The sequence below is a fragment of the Haemaphysalis longicornis genome, unplaced genomic scaffold, assembly GCF_048455015.1.
Source record: "Haemaphysalis longicornis isolate Haplotype H1 unplaced genomic scaffold, Haemaphysalis longicornis Haplotype H1 scaffold_7, whole genome shotgun sequence".
NCBI classification, from domain to species: Eukaryota; Metazoa; Arthropoda; class Arachnida; order Ixodida; family Ixodidae; genus Haemaphysalis; species Haemaphysalis longicornis.
Window position 1 is genome coordinate 69,231,080 of NW_027526422.1, and position 20,147 is coordinate 69,251,226.

Genomic DNA, 20,147 nt, shown 5'->3' on the forward strand with positions numbered 1-20,147 from the left:
ACCAAAATTTGTCCCGACCATTCGACAAAAACGATCGTCGCGCGACAAAGCGACGGAATTCCTGCCGCTCTCACTCGCTTTCGTCGCAAGTGCGAACGGGCCTTTATGCGCAATCTCCGCCCCACATAAAACAAGCTCTTGCTTGTCGCCTGAGCATACGGTTGATATCTGACTACGTTACACTGTGCTTGCCAGTGTATTTAAACGATGTCACTAGGTTTGAAACGTACGCGCTCGGCGTGCAGCTTTGTAAACGCAAGCGGTTTCACATACGCACGCTATTTTGCTGCTAATAGAGTTTTAGTACAGCGTTTGTGGCCTTTGCATACGCTAAACGCTAAATTTTTGCGTCCCGCTACGTGACACCGCGATGGGAGTTTTAGTAGAGCGTCTCATCAGTTTTGCGTAGCGACACACTAATGCATACGGCGCCATCTGTCAAATGTTTTCCGAAATGTCTCGCCGGCTGATCTGCTAGCGGAGTGCCGGAGTGTTTGGACATTTTACGACTATCCAAACAAGTGCAAACAAACGCTTTCCCATCAGTGTTGAATGCAACACATGGGTGCAGCTTGTCAGAACACGGGTTCTCGCTGATCGAGTGCAGCGTTGGTTTGCTCTTCGCCTTCACGTTCATCGCCGCTGATAAAGCGATCCGATCCGGCGCGTTTTGTGCACGGGTTCTGTGTCGGTTGAAAATGTCTTTTTTCACATGCCGCCGGTAGTAGGAATTACAACCACCGCAAAATAACACCCGGCACCAGCGGGGCCACATCTGAGACCGCGCTTTTTGGATAAACAGTGCGCGGTGCACCAAAGGGAACGAGCGCACGATTCTCCCCACGCGGCTGCGAGTTCGCCGCCGATACCAACTGCAGCCCTGCAGCTACGTACACCGCGAAAGGGCAAGGCCAGGCCGCACACATGCGGCCAGGTCATTCGTTCGCTTTTCCAGTCTGTGTCCATGGTGTCTACAGAGATGAAAAAGCCGAAAGAGCTGGCCCGTAGCAGACGGCAGTCTGTGGGAGCGCAATAGCGGAAGTACGTCACCGCTGAGGAGCGGAGCATCATGGGAGGGGAGGCCAACAGCGAAGAAACAGTTGAAAGGAGGAGGAAATACGGCGCGACGATAATTCGCGGTTTTTGATTTACGATCTCTCAGCTAATACTCATCGCTTTAACAAAATTCTTGCAGGAGGAGATTGCTAATACATTGCTTTATTTGGTTACATGTACATCCATGCATCGGCGGAAGGCATTTCAGGACCCCTTTAAGGCCAACATAATTCTGATTCACAAGAATGGGGACACCAAAGATCTAAGGAACTTCAGCCCTGTCAATCTACTCTCCGTCGTATACAAGTTGTTTACCAAATTAATCAGGTGATTTCATTGGTTATGAGTTTTAACGCGTCGATGCTACACAGGCGATGAGGCGTGCCGTAGTCAAGGGCTCCGGATTAATTTTGACCACCAGGCGATCTTTAACCTACACAGATATCTCGAACACACGGGTGTTTTCGCTTTTCGCCTTTATTAGAAAAGAGGCTGCCGTGGTTGGGAATCGAACCTGCGTCCTTGGGCTCAGCAGCACAACGCCCTAGCCATTGAGCCACCGCAGCGGGTGGCTCAGTGGCTAGGGCGGTTAACTATTAGCAAACTAATAGTTACTCGCATAAATGATAGCCTAGATTCCCAACAACACAAAGAGCAGACAGGGTTTAGAAAAGAAGGCTCAACAATGGGTCTCTTTATATCGATCTTTTTTAGGGAGCTTCCTGATTGAGCTGTTTAAGTATTCTTTGTGGGTGTTCTTCTCACTGAACAAGATAACGTCGTCTGGGAATCTCAAGTGGCTCAATTGTATTCTCCATTCACTCGTATTCGTGACTTTTCCCATTCAAGTTTTGGAAAACCCTCTTGAGACAGACTGTAAACAGATTTGGAGATAATTTAGAAGACCTGCTACGAATTAATGAACAGACACACTTGCTGTTCTTGAGTTCTGTTTCTCCCGAAAAGATTACGCCTATAAATACACACGTGCGTTGGCTTTGGCCAGTAGTAGACTGCCACCGGCGACAACTGTTTCTCTACGAATGCGAATTCATTTGTTCAATCTTTAAAATGACGTAATTCTTGTTCCTGAAAGTGCTATATTGCCACAGCTGGAAATAGTTTATATGAGGTACTTTTCCCAGTGGCCCGTGACTGGAGTGCGTGGGACGTTCGTGCCAGTATCCCGGCGCGTACTCCACGTCGCCGAGTTGCGGCAATCGAGTGGCAGTGCAACTAAAGTTCAACAGGTTCTTGAGAAGGCCGCCACAGCGACGAACGCAGATCAAACGGGCTGGTGAAGCGGCGCTGCCTGTACGGCGCCGATCTTTCTTGCCGCGCATACTCCATTGGTTTTGTGTACAAATTAGGTTTTTTAAAGCACGTAAGAAGCAACGCTGCCTGAAATTTACAAATGCCACATTCCACCGCCTATTGACTGTGGAATCTTTGCTGCAAGAATCAGCACGAGATCGCGCACAATCAGCCGTGAACTAAACGTTAAAAAGTCCCTGAGATAAATGTAACTTCAAGTAGGTTGCCGTGGGTGGCGGACAGCTATTGCTGCCATTGAGTAAATGAAACCGCTTGTCGCAATTTCCCATGCTGGACAAAATGTCTAAGAATGTTGCACGTTAAGTGCAACATTCTTAGACATCTTGTCCAGCATTGCGTGAGACTACACTCCCAGAAAAACGTGTTGCCTACAGCCTTAACGATGATTGGCTGCCGGCTGGGAAATAAAGATTAAGGACTGTGGGAGCGAGAGGGTGACGAGGGATGGTCAGTGGGTTTGGCGACTAGTATGACGTCCCTGTAGCCAAAGCTCGGCGGTGATTCTCTAGTTAATAAGGCAGGCAACGGGTGTAAGGTCTCCCCTGTGATCCCTTTCTCCATTACATACAGAAGTCTCCAGATCGTCCGCACTGTAAGGTATGCAGTGGCTATCCGGACAATGAACACACCTGTTGGTACGGGCGGTTTATGGTGGTGGTAATGGTGTTGATTTATTAACAAAGCAGGGAAGAGAAAAGAACTGGTGATATTTTTGAACTCAACGCGGTGTTCACCCTCATACAACCCAGTCCAGGGAAGGGAAGGGGGGGGGGGTGTCAAAGAATAGGAAGACAGAAAGAGAGGGGAGAAGGAGGTGAGTGGGGGCCACCTCGTCTCCCACATTTCTTTCCAGCAAGCCTCCTGCCCCCCTGATATTGCCGACACGTGGTCAGGAAACCTACGGGCCGCCCTGTGGTCCCGATTGGCTGCCCACATTGAAACTTTGTTCACCTCTGCCAAGATTACCACCGTCGGAGGACCGTGGAGCAACCCCTTCCTTCGAGGACTCATAAGTGAGCGCGTCGGTATTTCACTGCTTAATAAAGTTTTCTCTCTCTCTCCGCGCATTGCCGCTCCAGTACTGGTCAGGCGAAGTTGTCTTGACTTTTGCTTAGCCACCCGAGGAGAAATTGCGTGAGCGGTGATCCCCAGCCCCGACTAAAACACGGGCTGAACATTGATCATGAGGGGATACCATATTGTGCAAATTACCGCACTTCACAACCAAAAGGTAATTACAGTGGAATAGAATTACGTTTATGTCTTGAAACAGCCACAAGTAGGGTTAGAGTTAGGTCAACTGTTTTAAAGATAAAATGTTCCACGTGTTCAGCACAGCTGGTCATAAATTTACCATACAAATCTGTTGGCATGATGATAAAAGCGGCGGGTGCGCAGTTCACTGACGATGGCAAAAAACCTTATTTTGACCTAATATAAATAGTAACTGTCACAGGTGTAGAAACTTTGCAAGAAGAAAGTGCGAAACAAAGGGGAATCTCAATGGGAGACTACGAGAGTACCTCTTACCCCCGAACATTGCACGTGCCTATAGGATAAGGGGTTGAGCTGCTGAGACCAAGTTTGTGGGTTCGATTACGGCCGCGGCGGCCATTTTTCAGATGGAAATGGAAATAGAGAACGCCCATGTGTTGCGATTTAGGCGCACGTTAAAGATCCAAGGTGTTCAAAATAAATCTGTAGCCATCCAATACGGCGCACCTCATAGCCACGATATCGCTTCCGTATGTTAGACCTCCAAGATCTTAAATCAGCCCTCCGCATCAGCGCAGTGTTGGGGGCAGTTTCTCTATTAAGCAGGCGGCGAATAGTTTATACTGTGGAATTGCAGCATACTGCACATAAGGAGCCCAATAACGAGCAGGATATTTTAAGCAATAGCTTCAAGAGCGTCATCTGACACGAAGGTCCCCTGTCAACCCACTGTGCAGGCAACAGGATGGCGACGCCATGCGACAAACGAGATAACGATCGCCACAATGCTGCAACCACGCAAAAGCGCGCGCGATTTAGGGCTTAAAAAACAAAGCTTCTGCCGGAAGCTTAGATAGCGGTTGTGTGAGATATCTATGTGTAGTAAGAATTAGGACTTTTTACTCGAAAGATGTTATGCTCGCCTGCAGTCGTGAAATCAGAGCTGCTTCGTATGTGAAGCGAAACTCGGCTAGCTCTGGGAAGTTTTTTGGCTTCGGCATTTTGCGTCGCTTCTACAATGCGAAGTCACCTTATTATGGAAGCTTATCCGAATCATAGGAGGGAAACTAGGCGCAGAGTGAATGTGGGATGGGCTGCATTCGGAAAGTACCCTGAAAGTTTAGACAGTAAGCTACTTATGTCCCTACAAAAGATCGCTATACACCCAATGTGGGCTGGCTTTCACAAGGTACGGCGGAAAAAACCGGGAGTATCACTAATCGCAATGGAAGAAAACGTTGATCGGCCCAACAGGCCAGGGAAAGAAAAACGCGGGTGGCTAGACTTAGAGATAGAAAAACAACAGCGTAGATTAAAGAACAAATCCAGGTGGAAGACATCGCAGCTCAAATTAGACGAAAGAAGCGGGGTTGGGCAGGTCAGGTTAAGTGAATGAAGGACCAGAGCTGTACCACTCGTTTACCGAAATGGCTGGCAAGGTACGGCAAACGAAACAGCGGAAGACCAAAGATGCAATCGGGGATGTACTAATCTAAAGAATAAACTTGACGAACTTCCAGTAGGCGTGGCTGGACATCTTTGGATGTTGTTGTTGCTGTTGTTGAAAAACTTTATTAATCTGAGCCTAGTGATGCGGGAGTGGTCGCTCATTCCATGAGACCATGTGACAACCATGCTGTTGCTGCCCTGGTGGCCAAGAGTCGCTAGACATTCTATACTGCGCAGGTCGTCAGGTTTTATCACAGCTCAGGGAGGTGTGATAGTGGAGTGAATACAGGTGAGAGGGCTGGATAATATGCGAACCATAAGACCATAGGGACTATGGTACATAGATGAGGGCAGAATTTACGTGTTGCAGGGTACTGAGTGGAGTACCTGCAATGTAGCCAAATTGGATGGTGAAAGGTGTTTGCTGAAGTTTAGGAAGTATGCTTATGACTTGTTCGGGTTTGGTAAGCTTCAAGTGAAGAAGTGGGAAATGCTGCCTTGAGGAGTGGTAGAGGTAACGAGACTCGGCATTTCCTCAGAGGCCCGGGAGGAAAGTTCGCAGGCTTGCCTATGGGCAGTTATATCCCGTTAGTGAGGAGTGTCCCGGGGTCCACGAAATGTCGACCAATGGACATGAACAGGCTGATGTTAATGGGGATGATGGTAATGATCAGAATCACCACGCTGTGTGAACTATTTTGTTGTAAAATGAGGCAAATCAGCGATCCCTGAGGGTGAGCACTTTTTATGCATTGGAATTTGGAAACAACACATGTTACGGTTTTGTTGAGCAAACAGCATAGGACTTTCTTTTTTAAACGAACATTTGTTGCTTCGCATTTGGTCACAATAGAAAGCGTTGCTACAGCCTAAATTTCTCTGGCACCGGCGGCCTTTTTGAGCGTGTGAGTGTCGCGATGCATTGGTGTGATAAGTGAGGTGATACCGCAACGTGACGTTTGTTGGTTCTTTCGAATGCTGACCGCGCGTTCTACTCATAGTATATGTGGGCATGGCCTTGTTCCCTCGGTACGCTATGATTTAGTCCTTGTATATCTCCAACACTAAGGATTTGGTAAAAGCAAGCATTCAGTGTTGATGATTTTATCACTGACGATTTCGTATAATTATTGTGTTCTGAAGCTTATTCGCTGTAGCAAATAATGCCGGCGTACGTCTGTGCGTAAACGTTTTCATCCCGTAGGTTTCAACTCGCCTCAATGGGCTAGACCGCTTCCTTCCGCATCTTCTACGTCAGCAATATTTGTCACTTAACGGCTCCTGGTACTTTAAGAAGACGTCTGCGTCAATGATGCGCCATTTACGCTTACAACCGAGTAGGTAATCTTAACATTCGAAAAAGAAAGCTTTCGCGCACATTCTATAACCAGCACCCACACTGCATGCTCTTGTGAGTAGCAGAATACTGTACACCATTGAATCGAAAATGATGAATGGTGTCAACTTTAGGAAACCTCGAGTGGGACCACTTGACATCCACGCTAGGCAAACGAAAGAAGCTCGCAGACATGCGGTCTAACGTCTATGTCCTCTTTGTGTTCGAAGCGTGCCAGATAAATATAGGGTGCAGCATTTACAATTGGATAACTGTTTGCTTGGCTGGAGGGGGAACGCTATCAACGGGGTCGCATATCAGGTGTTTGCATGCGCTCCGGACTGAAGTATCGGTCCACTCGAGAACCCTTTAAATCGCTACTGTTTATAAGCACTAAGCAATAACGTTAGCAATATCTCAGCAGAACGAAATTTTCGATGGAATGCCACATGTTATTTCGGTGGCTTGTTTCCCGATATCTGTAGCCACGACTGTCGCCATCGCACTGTCCTGTGAATGGTAACGACGAAGATAACCCAGTGGCGCGTCCCTTCTCGGCGACCAAGTGTCACTTAAAAAAAGAAACTCCGAGAACACCTCAGACCTTTTTGCCAGTTATAAATGTGAAAACTCTGTTTGCAAATGAAAGCCGCTGTGTATTCAATCGGGCTTCCGTTCAGAGTGCTCAATTCATATCAAGAGCAGAAAGAGGCTAATTTCTTAAATCAATACACGAGACTCGCACAGACGGCGTCGGGGCGCCACTTGCTTAATCGTCTACAAATCGAACACGAGTGCACCCCAGAGGAGACGCACAAACTCCCAGATTTGTGGCGCCACAGGCTCTCGCTGCATTAATGTGGAGCAAGCGCTATGAAATGCGTCGCAGTCAATCGTACTTCAGGAGCCTCTCACTGACGCCGAACCTATCGCTCGATAGGCCGTTTAAAGGTTTGGCTTGAAAACTCGCTTGTTGTTTTGACACCGCATTTACGAATGTATAAATAGAAACTGTAATCCGTGCTTAAATCGTCTGTTCGACAGGATTCGGCAGATTAGTGGCTTTTTTTTATCAGTATTACTTCAAAATGAAAATAGTAAAATTTATTCATCCTAAAATACAGATTATATTTGTTCATAATTTCCTTAAAGGGGTCCTGAAATACCTTCCGCCGATGCATGGATGTACATGCACCCAAATAAAGCAATGTATTTGCAATCTCCTACCGCAAGAAATTTGTTAAAGCGATGAGTATTAGCTGAGAAATCGTAAATTAAAAACCGCGCATTATCGTCGCTCCGAGTTTCCTCCTCCTTTCGACTTACTCTCCGCTGTTGACGGCGCGCGAACCTTGCCTCCCACGATGCTGCGCTCCGCAGCGGTGACGTCCTTCCGCTATTGCGCTGCTCAGACCGTCGTCTGCTACGGGCAAGCTTTGTTGACACCATGAATCCCGCACGCACTCCGCTCAAGGCTGGAAAAGCGAACGAAAAATCTGGCCGCATGTATGCGGCGGCCTGGCCTTGCCCTTTCGCGGTGTACGTTGCTGGCGGCACATGACTTTTTATCGGCGGCGAACTCGCAGCCGCACGGGGAGGGTCGTGCGCTCGTTCCCTTGATGCACCGCGCACTGTTTATCCAAAAAGCGCCGTATCAGATGTGGCCCCGCTGGTGCCGGGTCTTATTTTGCGGTGGTGGTAATTCCTGCCGGCGGCATGTGAAAAAGATATTTTAAACCGGTACAGAACCCGTGCACAAAACGCTTCAATCATGTGACCAGTTCAGCTTGGGGCGACGCGTGGTGGAGAGCGGCAACGTTTGCAAAACATTCTCCGCCGCGGCTCTGAGCTTTCTAGCGCTGGAGCGCGCGCCATTTCTTTGACAATCTCAAACATCGGTTGCCTTGGCAACAAGGCACAAACCGCTCCAGAAGTCAGTTACGGTTCCGTGATCCCGGTTCAGCTTGGGGCCCCACCTCGCGACATGTGGGCACTGCAGGCGTACCACCCACTCCTATTGGGAAGTGCGAGATGCGTTTGGCATTACAGGAGGCGATGGTGTGTGTGTTGTGGACGCCTTTGTTTCGCGATGAAATGCGACGTTGTGCTTCTGCGGGTGGATAGTTCTTCCCATGGTCTGGATAATCTTTCTCGAGCGACGTACGACTCAACCTCGCATGGGGTATGTGCAGTGTGCGTGGCTAAAAGCCATCGGCTTGTGCGCCAGAGTGACTTGCTGTTCGTCCCCGCAAACCGCGCGCGAGGTGAGTACCGAATTTACGACGGGCAGGAGGCAACCCATCCTCTGTCAATCGTGGTTCAGACTTTCAACGCATGTTGTGACGTTGTGTTCGTTAGAAACGCATCTCTGGATTGTTTTGAAGTTGAATAAAATGTATGCGTCAAACCCGGGCATTCGGCTCAGGGCGTTCTCTGCGATTGCACGAAAGAAGTGCCACGGGGCTTGAACGCTTTCTTTATGGAACGTACTCAGGTAAGAGAATATCCATGTCGTGTTATGGCCGTGTTGCATTCAATACAAACGGTTAAGCGTTTGTTTTACACTTGTTTCGTTTGTCGTAAAATGCCCAAGCACTCCGCCACTCCGCTGGCAGACCAGCCGGCGAGCCGACGCTGAGCAGACGACTCATCTCTTTGCCGGAAGTGCGTGAAAAAGCCGCCCAATAGCAGGATGTCTAGCTCATGACGAACATCTGGGAATCGATGATGTAGACATGTGAAGATGGCGGCGTCCAGAAACACGAAGGAAAGGGTGAGAAAAAAACGACAAACTTTGCAACAAAAGTGTGAGCTTTCTGCTGCGCGTAAAAGAGTAATACTTGGCACAGAGGACGTTGACGACCCAATCTAACGGTTGCGCTAGTTCATTTAGTGTGCTCAAAATGCCTTTCAGGGCCCCTTTAACCTGCACGAAAGTAGTTTGGTTTTTTAAGGAAATAAAACCGCCTCTCAAGTTATCGGAGGCACAGAAACTACACAAGATAGAATCGTTTTGTTATACACAATTTCTGTCCCTCTACACACAAATGGCTCTCACAACTATACAAGCTTAAAGATTAGTATCCGTCATAAATATGTGCGTAAAGCCACATTTTGGCTCGATTTCGAGTGCTATAAAACCATAGTGTCGCACTAAAGTGATGTATTTATTAAGCCTGTTTGAGATTTTATATTAAAAAAAGCAACCAGCAACTAATGTTCGAGCACTCTCGCGGGCTTTAGCTTCGAAATACGTGAGTTTAATGTAATTTCTGTCGCCGAATGACTTCGTTTGCCTAATGTGCTGGCGGATTTTAGAATGATGCATCGGCTCTTGCACTGCTCACCATTTGATTATTTTTTGTTGTTTGGCGAACGCCGACTATACTTTGGTCTTGATTCGTGACCAATTTCGCGAAGCCTGTTTCATGAAGCCTCATTCACGAAGCCCCAAAACTTTATCGGCTCAGGAAATCAGGCAAGGGGAATCGAGGTCCTGGATTTGGTTACAGGTAATGTGCCGACAGCCTCTTTATTAGATCTCTTCTCGTTGAGCTAGATTCGTGGTTGCGTGGTGGTCACTGGTCGGGGCCTTCCGCTCCCCTCTTCTTGACCAGAATGACCAATAGGTCTGTGTCCGGGCTCAGAGATAAGGGCTCCCACCTTTCTTCAGAGGGAATTTCTGAGTAGGGATATCCCTTGGGGGCATGCTCAAATGATCAGGGCCGGGTTGGTACCGGCACTACATGGGGGGCTCGTAGATGTCTGCTAAAATCTGGGCTCGGTTTGGGTCAAGGGGCTGGATTTGGCGCGAGACGCAAGTTTGTTCTGAGTTCAGGGGTTCGTCGCCTGGAGATAGATTTGGAGGAAGAAGAGGTAAGTGTTGTTGATGTCGTGGCATCCTGTCAGACAGTCCTGCAAAGACCGGATTGCGCATTACGTAAAGTGGCTCGGCGCAACCCGGATAAATACTCGGGATAGGACGTGGTCCGCTTCGTTGTCCTTGAGCCCATTACGATGCGCGGGGTCCAGATAAATTGCACTGGGGCCCCGATTGGGATGGGCGGTAGGGGTTTTCTGCACAAAATGCTCAGTGCAGCTGGGAATACGCGTCGTGTGGTAAAATTTTGGAGCGCGGTTCTAGAATTTTACTTATTGTAAAGGACGTAGGGTTGGGCGTTAGATTCAGCGCTACCACGGCGCCTCTTCTTGAAGTTCCGGGATGGGCGTCCGGAGTACAGTCGAATGGAGGAGGTTGGTGTTGGGGACAATTGCCCTCTGCTGCATCGACGTACGTGGCTCCCGAGTCGGTTTTGTACTTCTTGTGTAGAGCGGGGCTGTTCCCTCTGCACTGTGTGTTACGTAGGGTGCATGTTGCAGAGTGACATGCTTGGCTAGGACGTGAGTGGGAGGGAGGGTTGGTATGGCGCCCTGGTATAGGGTATTGTAACCTAGTCCTAGGTTTTGACAAATTGCTGTTGTTTTTTCTATGGGGGGAGAAGTGTGGCAGTGTTTGCGAGGTGCTCGCAGTGCTTCATTAGGTGAGCTACGACGAGTTTTCTGACCTTGATGTGAAAGCCCAACTCCTCGACCCTGGCTGGGGTCGCACAAAACTCATTTTGACAAAAACTAATGCGCAACAAATGGAAGGGCGACGGGGGTATAACACTTCCCAACCTGAGCAATTACGTCCCATTTCGATAACTGACATTATCAACCAGCACTTGTAGCTCGACGCAACTTTAGAATGAAGTTGCTGAGCATGTCCTTCCGTTCAACGTTAAGCCAGAACATTGAACGTGGGGCCTAACGCCACGCTTTGCAGTCTATTGTCAACCGGTACGCACTGGCTTAGGTACTCCTTCTGCTTCAAGCTGCCGATATCGATTGACGCCGTAAAACTGCAAAGCGTCATGTAAACGCTTTCGGATTCGTAAGTCCGCAATAATGCTCCTCTGAAATTTCTCGTTTCTGGACGCCATGCGTAGTAACGGGCACAGTCAAGTCGTCGATTTCGTCTTGTTTCAGAAGGTCGTCACTGTTGCTCTTTCACATGACCGCAAAAGGTCCGCAGGCTCGAGTTTTTGCATTGTATACATTTTGTCCTGCTATGTTCTTTAAGTATTTGTAGATTAAGAACACCAATTTTCCGGCAAGTGTTCTTGTGCGAGTTTATTTAAAACTAAGTATATTTGAAAAATCTTGTTACGTTTCGCGATTTGGGGTACTTCCATGTGGCGCTTTTTAGAAGGCCGATAATTATGTTAAGGAAAATTTAAAAAAATCACACTTGATATGGAAGCGAAGGGGGTGTGCCCCACTGTCAGCAGGGCTTAACCCTCGCTCTACTCAAGTCCCTGGATATCCCTGCCTGTTAAAAATACAAGCAGCCCATCAGCCGGCTCTTCCCCGAGAGGCCGATAGCCACCGTTCGAGCATCCTTTAACCCAATTCTTTCCTCCAATGTTGGTCTCTGCTTGTATGGGGCTTGTTGTCTACTTTGTTGCCACTCGCTGTCAACAAGGTTGCTCAAGTTGTCGCGTGCGAGGCAGACTAGTTGGGATTCGCCTTTGTAACAAGTAGCTTTGCTATCTGCGTATGCAGTTTATAGTTGTACGGCAACCATAAAAATAGGTAACGTTCATTCAAATGCGATGACATGAAGGCATCCGAGACACTCTAACGTAAAATTTAAGTGTAGAGCGTTACAAAGCTTGCGGGGATATTGCGCAAAGTCGCTGATGCTGCGGCTTGCAGCACTGGTCGGCGACTTTGGCTAGTTTCGGTTTCCGAAATTGTGGCGATCCTAGCGGCACGGTGCTGCGGCGTGGCCCTTCCCTTTCCCTCAGTGTTTCTTTCTTTCCACAGCGTCAACGCTTCCGCGCCTCCTCACGCATGCGCAACAGCTCACCGGCGCCAATATTTTTTTTTTCTTTCTCTCGGCGCGCACGGCGGGCCAGTTCGGTACGTGCGTGAGCGAGCCGGCGTGCGAAGGGTTGCGCGGGTTGCCTGAACGCTTCCACGGGCGGAAAGTTTCGCTGCATTATAAAATACATTCGAATGTATTCTAAATATGGGGCAGCGGAGGAAGGATTGTTACCACTCCTGCGCAGCTCTGTGGTGCAGCAACACAGGGCGGTACAGTTCGACCAAGTTTCTCGCCTTCTCCAAAGACGACAGGTAAGCAAATTAGCTTTGTACAAGTTATAGTGAATTACTTAAAAGCCGACTGATTGCACTCTTCTGTTTTCAAAATAATTCGCGCATGTAACGTTAAGGTAATGAGACATGTCACTCGTCTTGGAGTGGAAACTAATGTGCAAATGTATCCCAGCTGTGCAGGTACGCAAAGTTTTAGTAGAAGTAAACGCGTCTTTGGCACGCACACACTTGCTCGCAAGATCAATTTGTGGTGGCATTGCCGCCGCTTTTTGATGATTGCCTTAGTAACTGCTGGAACGTCGATTCAGTATACTTATCAAGGTATTTTTTGTTGTTTCGTGCAGCAGGTATGAGTCTAGGTTTGGGCCCCAAGTCGAGGATGGTTTGCGACTTCATTGGACGTTTCCTCCGGTGACTCTCCTCAATCCATCCAATGTCATCACGACGCACCTGCTCACAAAGAAGGCAAGCTCAACTCTTCAGAGCTCCGAAAAATCTGACGTAACTCCGCGGTGTTCAATGCAAGTCGATTTTCACATGAAGCAGTGGAAGGCCAAACCGAAATACATGCGTTGTCTGCAGCCGCCATTGCAAGCGTTTCGCTCATTAAAAAATAAATAAAACCAAGTAGCATTGCCGGCTTTGCTGTTCAATCTAAACTGCGCGTCCGCGCCTTGTCATCTTATCGCGAATGGGTTTGGTGTTCCATAGTTCTGAAGTTAGAATGGTCATGCCGTATCGGACAGGATGAGATAAGAGGCGCTGCCCAGACGCGAGTTAGAGGGTAGCTTGTAACAACGTGGCCGATATCTGCGGCTTAAAATACAGGAAAGCTTCTTTTTTTTTTCTGGGTGTCTTCTCCCCCCCGCCTTTCCTCCCACCCCCGGTAAGCAGACTGTTAATTCACGCGCCATTAAAAGAAAAGACGGGTGCGTTCGATTTGTGTTCTGTGTTCTACGACGTGCACATGGTTGGGCATTGTTTTTGTACGTAGATATAATCCAGCAATGAGTGTCTACAGTGCGGTCATTGTGTTGCAACAGTTTTTTATGGCTGCATTTTGTTGGTGTGAACATGATTTCTCGGAAGTGTATGCAGGTTAATGGGCGGGTCAACGCTTTCTTTCAGAGTTTGCGTTAACTCGCCCGAAAGGCAGGGCTTGAAGCATACGTGTGCGTGCTTTCTTTTAACGTATAGATTCCCAATTATTGTGTCTCTGAACTGAAACGAATTTTTTTAATGTCTAAGGAACATTCCTGTCTCGAGTTGAGCCCAAGAAATAAGTATACATTGAGTGGAACTTTCAAGTTCTTATCTTCTCCCGCCGCGGTGTGCGCGAAAAAAAAAAAATCTGTGTAGGGACTAGAACTTTCGAAGTTCTTCTTTCGTAATCAAGTATTGTGTACCTAAATGTGTATTCATGGCTGTAACTTTTGCGCAATTTTAGACGGAGACCGATACAAAAAGGGACTCGAAGACCTGTACCTGTCACCGTGTAAAGTTGCGCAAAAGTTACAGCCATGAATTCAGAATACCAACGAGCCCGCCTAACCGTGTTATTGTAAAAGTGTATGTAGCGCGTTTTTTCCCTATTGTACAATGTTGTATGCCTAAATTTGCATATGTCATATTTTTGCTTAGTCCAGTACTGTGTACATAAAATGTATGTGCAATATATTGGTGTAGTACATGTGTTTTCATGACTTCGAATCAAAGACGTCCTCATGTGAATTTTGAATAAATGCATAGCAAAAATAATGTTTGTGTAACACTCCAATTATTATCGCCACAAAGACAACAATTTGATACCATAAAACGTACTATTACCTACATGTTTTCTTCGTTCAATTAATAAACACGTTACTGCACACATAACAAATGACGGGCGGCGGCCATTTCGAGTCATCGGCGCCGCTCGTCCAACTTTCGCGCCTGGTGCCATTGCCGAGCGGCCCATGAGGCAGCGACCGGCGGCAGACGCGAAAGTTGGACGAGCGTCCAACTTTCGCGCCTGGTGCCATTGCCGAGCGGCCCATGAGGCAGCGACCGGCGGCAGACGCGAAAGTTGGACGAGCGTCGGTTTCAGGGGCCGGCGCGCGGCGGCACGGCCTGGCTGCCGCGGGATAAATGACGTCAGCAGCGTCCGCGACGTCAGCAAACGCCCTTTCCCCCCTCGCCACTCGTTGCCATGGCGATTAATGCAACGTTTCTCAGAGGCCACGTACTACTAGGGGAGGATTTGGCGCTGCTGGCGCGAATTACGTGGGACCACGGTGGATGCGAGAGAGGCCGCCCCGTGCTTGCAGGCTGTGGTCCTGCGGCGTCATTGGCTGTTCAGCACGTCATTCGGATGGCACACGGCATTCCAGTTCGCGTCGAAACGCCAGTACACAACAAAATAGCGGCGAAGACGGGCGGAACACCGGATGTGTGTAATAAGCACCCTTAGGAACTGCAATCTCGATTGCTAAGTGGCAATTTGCTGCTTCCGCTCCGCAGCGTCCTGTAGTCGCCACCGCCTACCGTTACCGTTACGGCAAATAAAATTTTGAAAGCGCGCCCTCAGCGTATTTTGAAGCGAAAACTTTTTCGGGGAAACCGATGGCGTCTTAACGAAAAACTAGTGCATTTACCCATAGATCGGTTGTTCGACCGCAAAGCTCTGATAAGATCTCTGTACACAAGGCGCGTGCGTGAAACCGGGTTTCCATTGTGTCAAAACGGTTACTTGAAAACTTGAACACACATCGATCATGAAGAAGGAGTACAATAGTGGGCCTCCTCGATTTACCAGTCCTGGACGGTCCGCGGGCAGTCCGAGGACTGCGTTCGGACCGGGAGCCCCATAGGAATACATGGGAAAATCGAGCGCCGGATTGCGTGTCGGGCAGCCCGCGGACGATCCGGGACTGATAATCGAGGAGGCCCAGTAGTATACCTTAACCTCATAAACCACGCATCGGTATACGTTTAAATAGTTAGCAGATGCGTTTACTTAGTGGGCCAAAAATCATCGCCTGGGTTCGTTAGTCATGTGTGATTTGGGACTTTGTAGGTTTGGCGATAAATGGTACGCACTTTCAGCGATATTACTACGCACTTTTGACGCAGTTTCGATGTTATAAAGGTGTCGCGCTTCTCTCAACTTTCATTAGGGTAGGATGGTACATTTTTGTGGACTTTCACACAAACACGCCGTCGGCGAATTCTGAAAGTGTGATGGGCGCTGCTTTTTGATACTGAGCGTTCGTGCGAATGTTTTGGTTTTGTGCACTTGAGTTTAGCATGGGGAATACACAGCTGTCGGTGAACTGGACCTAAGGCCATGTTTAGTGCAAAAGTATACAAATGGCGCTTATTTGCTCGTTGAAATTTGCGTTTTCTCGAATTTGGATTTTGCCGTACCATAAAATTTTGCCGTACCATAAATAAAATTTGACTGCTCGAATTACGTCACTAAGGCCATGTAGCGGCTGTTGGCCCGTTTTCCTTCAGTTGCAGCAATGAACGCTTTTTGATAGGAACCTAAAGCCACAAAAACAAAGCAGAAATAGAAGGCGCATCTGGTGCGGCGAACAAATCATGCAGTGCCGTTCCTTGCTGGCGATAACTATAGCTTTCGCAGTGGTTCCAGACGCGAAGGAAAGAGTGAAAGCGCTTATCGGATGTGTTGCAGGGTCCCTTTATAGTTACTCAGCACCGGACAGAGACTGCTGTAAGCGCGGCACATTTACCACCAAAGCTGTCCGTAGCGCACGCCAGGGCATCGATAAACGGATGGCTATTTCTCGACCAGTTATCGCCCACTTCCTGCAGCGTGCCGTGCTTACGGTCTACAGGGGTGACACTGGAACACGGCGAAATGAAAGACGGCCGGGATGAATACATTGTTTCCTATCTGCCTTTATTTATTATCTGAAATCTGATTGCTCGGGTACAACATCAAAGACTAAGGTATTTTTATCTGGGCCACTTCAACTGTTTGTTCGTCTTGGCCTTTGTTATCATGGCGTTACGTAAGATGGCTTCTTTTCGTGGGCACTTGTGCTTTACTCGCGGTGATCGCGGCTATTGCCCTTTCGGGCAGAGCGCCGGCACTCCCCAAACTGAATGCTACAACCAGAGGCCGTGATGAGCGTGGTAGCTTTCACAATAAAAATGACACCCGTAACCACCAGGATATATATTAAGTAAACGGTGCTGCTGAATCTAAGGCAAACATGAACGCAACGTACCTATTAATGCGTTGACAGAAGCAACTGATCACGGTGTGTTGAGCGAGTCAAAAGCAATTCATTCCAGGATTTTCACGAGAGAATTCATTTCATTACAACCGTGTCGCTACTACAGCGCTGGTTACTGCGATGTGATAGCAGTATAAGCCGCGATGACTGAATATGGAGGCTTACTCACAAATTGGAATGGATGACGAGACCATGGACACCAACAAGAACGCCTCAAGCAGCACGTCGGAAGATGCGGCTGTCATAGCAAGGAGTGTGCACACTGTACACATCCCTCCGCATGACAGGATGCTTGTCTGACGTCCGTGGGAATTGTTGTGGTGCACGAACGACACAAAAACAGCTGAGGCAATTTACTCATCTGAACTGCAACGCGCGAGCGTTGCGCGCTTACGCTATCAAGGCAGCATCGCGGACCTACGAATGAACCGCCATCCGGCATGCGGCGATTGCCATTCGAGTCGGAGAACTCTTTTTCCTCGCCCTCTAATCGACGGCTAGTAGGCGCGTTGGCGCCGTGCGCGTGCCCTTCGCAGGAACCTTTCCTGGCTTCCGAGAAGCCAGGCGATACGACAGCGTGCGGTGGCGGAGGAAGGGCGGAATCCGGAGTGGCGAGTGCCAGCAATGTGCGCAATTATCTCGTTCTAGAAATTCCAGCGCGCAAAAACATAGACACAGGAGAAGTAGGACGGGACAAGATCTCCTTCTCAACTCTCACTCTGCGTCGATGTGTTTATCGCGCTCTAATTGTTTACAGCGAGAATGCACCATCTTACCCCAAAACGTGTTTTATTAAAGCTCACATCGCGCCCCGTACATTTCTAAAGCTGGACAAGATCACGCCGCAATCAGGAGCACCGAAGTCACGACGCCAAACGCATTGCTCAGAAACCGGATTACGTGCCGCTTTAACTGGTGGAATAAGTGTGATAGCAAAAGGCTCGACACCCTCGGGACGACCCCTGCTGAAATAATCGTCATCACGCAGCGCTTAGCAGAAGAAAGAGATGAATAGCGTCAACGGCTATCGATACTATTCCTTGTGTACTTGACGTGAATGCAAAGCATCTACTGTAAAGACGGCGTAGTTTTCTCAACGTTAACATCTTGAGGGGCAACGCAGTAGACGAATGCACGAGAAAAGGGAGAGTACAGAGCAATCATCGTCTGGCCTTCTTCCCTTCCTCGTGCATTCGTCTGCTACGCTGCCTTTCAAGATGTTAAACCGTTACAACTTGCCAATGTATGCCAATGTCGATTCTTTTATTTGCCGCTTACTTTTATAAGCTTCGGAATGTTTATTTCCCTGAATATAAATACTTTCAAACTTAACTGTCGCGGAACGAAGAATGTCATCTTCACCATGCTTAAGGGGCACCACCCATTGGAAGGCACACCTTGTTAAAATTACGAAAAGTAGAAGTGAGAAGAGACACGCAACGCAAAGATGGACCACCGAAAGAGAGCACAAGTATTTATTGCTACCTTCGTTCGGGAAGAGATGTCAAGGGTGGTAGAAAGGTTTATGACCTGACGAGCTGATAATAATCGAGAGCCAGAGAGTGTATTTATTCCCTTTCAAATGGCAAAGTGGAAGCCATTGCGAGAAGCTACCGCCTTGTTGTGGACATCCAAAATAAAATGCTGATTATGCAGGCCTCACAGGCAGCCCTCGACTTACGCCAAGAACGCCTGCTTTTCTCATTGATGACGACAGTACTGACGATTAAAACCGAAACTTTATGATAAACTGCATAAGAATACACAAGGTGGTTAAAATCAACAGTCCATGCCGTAAAAAGGCAGTGGTGTGCGACCAGCTGCCACACCTTGGCTCATTGTCTCTGAAGTGGGCTGCCCCACCCGGGTTCATAGTCGAAGCAGGGCGAGGGTTTGCCCCAGTGTTGTGTGCCAGTGGGGGGAACACGCCAGATAGCAGCAGACAGTCGGAATGTGGTTTCGGTTTCGTTTGTAGGATTCGGGTGCCCTTCGTAGCGATGGGCAGCACACTGATCATGACGATGAAAGGACCTTGGCTATTGTGCTGCGCATACTTTTTTGAACGTCGAAATTCGCTGAAGAGGTCAGTTGATATCAAAATGTTGGAGAGCGGACTGAAATATTTAGAATAAAGCCTGTAATGCCCAATTACAAAATACAACTTTGTTAGTTTGAAAGAACTACCCTTTGGTAACATTTCGCTTGGTTCCAGCCCCGAAAGACGCTTAATAACCGAAAACAAAACACCAAGAAATACTCAAAGCTTTTCAAATTTCGCGTCACATGGATATAAAATTGGAACCTGTGTCACAAAAGAGGCCAGTGATGGAAACAGCCATGAGTGTACTAACTGCGCATTAGCATTAAAGCGATATGATCAAATTGAACTATAGGATCGCATCACTGTAATCGCACAGTCATGTTTCTCGGCGGTGGCTTAGGTCAGCAGCCAATCGCGCGAACAACATTCTGTGACGTCACAAAAAAATCGCCGGCACGTGGTTGGGGAGTCGCCACTGCTACATCAGTTTTCCTTACTGTCTTTGATTATTCGTTTGTATTTACGATAAAAATAGTATCGTTGAAACAGAGTGGATACCCGAGGGACGGGACTAGCGGAAGGAGAAGGTCAATAACTCGGTGGAGGGACATAACAGGGGAATTTTGGGGGTAAAGAACAACTCGAGCAGCACAAGACAGGAACGGTTGGAGGTCAATGGGACAAGCCTTCAAGTGACCGCTTTGACACTATGGAAGCCCAATTTCACGCACGCGTCGTGTGTCCAGAGATCTTATCAGGGCATTCGGTTGACCGACCGGTCTATGGGGACATACATTAGTTTTTGAAAGCTTTCGCTTTAAAAAAAAAACTGATGCGAGCGTGCGAGGGACGACACCAACGCGGCGAATTGAGGGCTTGTTTATGAAATAAAGACAATTGTTAAGCTTCTTGTTTTCATCTTCGCCTGTAATTCGTATGGAAGTTATCATTCGGTCGTCCTTACGAAAGAAGGCGATCAAGGCCAGGAGGTAGCATTTCAATAAGTTAACCCGCTAACGACACCATGAACACGACACACATGTTTTATTAAAAAAAACAAAAACAACAAAAACAACTAGCAGTTGATAACCCGTTAATTTTCATTCAGGCTTTGAAGGTCCTTGGCTTCTCTCCGAAGATTCAAGAACATTCTGTAACTTTCAAATTCCCGCCGCAGAATGGCGACAGAAGCGTCATTGATGACGGATGGAAAACAGGCAGCACGCGGCATCTCCATGATTGCACTTAGGAGGTGCCATCAAAGGGAACGTGAGGCACCGATTAAGGCACAACCACACAATCATCTTTA

The 20,147-nt window shown here is 48.1% G+C and overlaps 1 protein-coding gene across 2 annotated transcripts in view; it reads right to left on the reverse strand.

Annotated features, from left to right (window-relative positions):
- The window catches only part of LOC144145860 (cytochrome P450 3A41-like), an 88,848-nt gene extending 71,646 nt beyond the window's left edge, over window positions 1–17,202 (reverse strand). For both annotated transcript variants that reach the window (XM_077677666.1, XM_077677665.1), the window contains exon 1: window positions 16,967–17,202. The gene's annotated coding sequence lies outside the window, so the exon portion shown is untranslated. The remainder of the gene's footprint in view (window positions 1–16,966) is intronic.
- Window positions 17,203–20,147: the final 2,945 nt, after the last annotated feature.